Source organism: Formica exsecta, unplaced genomic scaffold, assembly GCF_003651465.1.
Source record: "Formica exsecta isolate Colony F162 unplaced genomic scaffold, ASM365146v1 scaffold311, whole genome shotgun sequence".
Classification (NCBI taxonomy): Eukaryota; Metazoa; Arthropoda; class Insecta; order Hymenoptera; family Formicidae; genus Formica; species Formica exsecta.
The window spans coordinates 81,491-85,897 of record NW_021850365.1 but is presented as its reverse complement, the minus strand read 5'-3'; the positions used below and the strand labels follow the sequence as shown (position 1 = coordinate 85,897).

Here is a 4,407-nt window from a genome sequence, read left to right as displayed (position 1 = left end):
TGTTCAGAATAATGAGACAAATCAATTAGTATAAAAAAAATAATTTTTAAGAAAAAGTATGTTATTATTTACAATTTATTTTTTTAAACAATTATGGCAAATATGATATATGGGTAAGTTTGGCAAAGGCACAAGAGCGTTCTCTACATTATTGGTCGCACGTATATATAGCGCATTTACTTTTCGCGATGTTGGCACGTATAGTATGCATTGAAATTGCAAATGTATTCACTCTTTTAAATACATATTTAAATATATAAGTTAAAAGATAACGGAAGAATTTTACAAGATAATATTCCGTCAAAAATTCTTAATACAAAAGTTAATAAACTTGTTTCGATGTACAAGGTCAAATAGAAATGGCAAATATTATATAATTACAGATACATATTTGATAATATCAATTAATGTACTAAATTCTCTTTGTTTCCCACATATTCTCTTTTCTTCTAATTTATTCGCTAACTCTTGAGTCAATAATTCATTGGCTATATTTTTTCAATATCTTAAATTTTCAATATAAAAAGAAAATTGTTAAAAACAAATTACATAAAATTTTATTACTACTTGAAGTTAAAAACTGATCAAATATTATTTACATATATAAGAAATTAATGTAATTAATTTTTTACAAATTCTCTCTTCCTCTAATTTATTTGCTAACTCTTGAGTCAATAATTTATTGGCTACATTCTTTCAATATCTTAAATTTTTAATTTAAAAGAAAATTGTTGAAAACAAATTACATAAAATTTTATTATTAGATATCTCATTTAAAATTAGCACTAAAAATTTAACAGCGTACTACTAGTTGAAGTTAAAAACTAATCAAATATTATTTACATATATACAAAATTAATGTAATTAATTTTTTACAGCCTGGTTCACCATTTAACCAAAGCGGGTAAAAAAAGCGAATTCTCATAGTGCTTACAGCGCGATTATAATAGGAATTAATTGGATGTTCTCGTAATCGCAGGCTCGTGATGTATCGAGCCGGCGCCGCGTACAAGTCGGTTACACGGTTTGCACCGAAGAGTTACACTGGTTACGATTCGCTGATTTTCTAAAGAGCGACACTGGCCATCTGTTTTTTCTACTCTCGAGCGCCAGCCGCGTGATTCTGTTCATGGAAATGCAAATACGCCCCGTTTGTTTGCTCAAATTGCGATCGGTGCCGTAAGTCTGGCGTTCTGTTTGCGCTGCCTCGTAACTTGGCCGTATATACTTCATTTCTCGGTATATCATCAATACCATAATCCAAATATAACGTTTAAAATTATACGTAATTCGCCCAATTTTTGTACGCCACTCTTATAACACACATTCTTATAACATTCTATCTCTCTCTATTATCCCTCACTATTATCCAAGAATTGGATGGCGTTTGAGCCTTGCCTCGAGTGCGAATAACAGCCGAGAGAAAGAACGAGAGGGGAGGGAGACGCAAAGGGATCGATTCGGTAATACGAAGGGAATGCACCACTTTCCCCCCTGACTCGAGACCAGCTCCCTTCTCTCGAAAGGGAGGCTGCGACATTGAATCACAATGTACGGATTATGCCTATCATGATGACAACTTAATTGCCCTTGAGACTTTGCCCTCCTCCAAGTGGAGTACACTCGGCATACTGGAGGGTAGCTCATAAATATTTTCGTTACACTCGAAGGAACATCCCTCGCGTAAGGATAGGATGATTCATATGTGTTATGATGGGTCCGCAATGGTTAGATGTATTGACAAACGTAATGAATAATGTAATAATGTAAACATATTGACAGAAATCCGATGCAGAATTGCAATAAACGATATCTGATCGTTTACTCCATCTATTTCGATCTCCTTATCGCTTTATATAAATGAATTTCTAGATTTGCAAGAGGAAGATTGGTACTTACGGACAAAGATGTTGCTCATCAGCGTGGCCGGCAGGCAGAAAACGATCACAAGCACATCGGCCACCGCAAGATTGACGATGAAAAAATTGGTGACGGTCCGCATGCGGGGAGACCGGTATACGACGGCGATGACAAAACTGTTGCCGATGAGACCGACCACGAAGACGATCACATACGCCACGCAGTAGACCGCCGACATTGCCATGCTGTGCCTGTAGAACCGATCGGGCGTGTGCTCGCCGATCGCCGATACATTCGCGATCTCGCTGGCGTTGAACAACCCGGCGTGGACCTGGTGATGATCGTCCATGGTCGCGCGTGGACTCGTCGTCGCGATCGCCTCCGTGATGAGGTTGTTGAGATAATCGCCGAGATCGTTCTGCATGTGCAAGGTGCCGGTGGCCGGTGGCGCGACCGCCGTCGTGGCCGGCACGTTATTACTCCTGCGTCGCGTGTCAACGTCGAACTCGTCCGAGTCCGGTAAACGCAGGGACGCAATCTCCAAGAGAGGAGATGGTGGCTGCAGCATCGGGAACTTGAGTGTGAAGTGACGGATCGACGTTTCGACCATTAGCCGAAACGTTAGCGCGGCGTACCGTAGCCTCCTCCGTCGTCGTCCACCTCCTTCTCCTCTTCCTCCCCCACGTTCTCCTCCTCGACGCGCTCGCCGTCGTGTCGACGACCCCGACGCCCAACCACGACGCCTACGCGACCTTCCCGGGTCGCGAGGCGGCGAACGTCGCCTCGTTTCACTCGACTAGCTTCTCTAGGTTTCCCTAGGCACTCGGGGCCCCGCCAACGAGAGATGCCAATCTGACCTGCAAACACGAGAGGCTCGAAACCGCTCTATTTCCGGCACGGCCGGGTTATCGATAAAATAAGAGTAGTGGAGAGCATCGACTTCGAGAAACGCGATCGTGATTTACACGGAAGCTGGGGAACACGCGTGGTCCAACCGTGCGCGCGATCCGCACGTGCGCCAGAGTCCATCCGACTCCACCACCGAGGCTACCCTCCGGTTCAAAGAGGTGCAATCAAGGAAAAATAGAGATCGAGAAAAAAATTGTGAATCGGTAAATATCTCAGAGAGAGAAAGACGAGTCGCGGAAAGGACCAGGGGGCGAAAAAATAGATCGACGAGCGGGTACGATTGAAGAGGAGCGTGTACTCGGAATGTGTATTTGCCGCGCGACGTGAACGCCGGATGCTGGAGCGACTCTAAATGAGCCCACCTTAGGAGACGACCGCGGACTGCCGCGTCGAGATGCACCCGTCGAGGCGAGCTGTCTGGCGCGATGCTCGACGACTGCGCAAGCGTTACATCCAAGCGGCATATGCACCCGCATGCGATATGCTCGCGCCGCGACCCGTAGATAGATAAGGTACGCGTAGGGCAAAAGCAAAACCGGAAAATAGAGGAAGAGAGTGTATGGGTGGCAAGACGGTGAGAGCTTTTCAGCAAGAAAACACAAATAGACACAATATGTCATGCGATTGGCTATTAAATAGGGAATTTCTAAAAACCCTAAAATTTTTCTATTTGACAGCTAATCATATGATATTGTATTTGTATGTCCCTTGGAAAGCTCCCGGTAGCGTATATAACCGATCACTTTGCATGGAACGATGACCAACGCGTGTCCATCCCCTTGTGTCCTTTCGAGACAATCTAACTGATAACGGTTCAGAGACACCGCCACTTCCGATCGGGTTACTGATCAGATGACAGTAGCAGCATAATTTATGCGCGATGTTTACACAGGTGTTGAAAGATCGACGAGCGGGTACGATTGAAGAGGAGCGTGTACTCGGAATGTGTATTTGCCGCGCGACGTGAACGCCGGATGCTGGAGCGACTCTAAATGAGCCCACCTTAGGAGACGACCGCGGACTGCCGCGTCGAGATGCACCCGTCGAGGCGAGCTGTCTGGCGCGATGCTCGACGACTGCGCAAGCGTTACATCCAAGCGGCATATGCACCCGCATGCGATATGCTCGCGCCGCGACCCGTAGATAGATAAGGTACGCGTAGGGCAAAAGCAAAACCGGAAAATAGAGGAAGAGAGTGTATGGGTGGCAAGACGGTGAGAGCTTTTCAGCAAGAAAACACAAATAGACACAATATGTCATGCGATTGGCTATTAAATAGGGAATTTCTAAAAACCCTAAAATTTTTCTATTTGACAGCTAATCATATGATATTGTATTTGTATGTCCCTTGGAAAGCTCCCGGTAGCGTATATAACCGATCACTTTGCATGGAACAATGACCAACGCGTGTCCATCCCCTTGTGTCCTTTCGAGACAATCTAACTGATAACGGTTCAGAGTCACCGCCACTTCCGATCGGGTTACTGATCAGATGACAGTAGCAGCGTAATTTATGCGCGATGTTTACACAGGGGTTGAAGAGCACCGTGGTCTAGTCAAGGTCCATCCGACCGAGACCACCCTCCGGAAAGGTGCAATAAAGGGCAGGAAAAATTGGACCGAATTTGAATAACATCC

General features: G+C 44.7%; 1 pseudogene; it reads right to left on the bottom strand.

Moving 5' to 3' along the window:
* The window catches only part of LOC115237848, a 16,665-nt pseudogene extending 14,189 nt beyond the window's left edge, over positions 1–2,476 (bottom strand).
* Between the last annotated feature and the right edge of the window lie 1,931 nt (positions 2,477–4,407).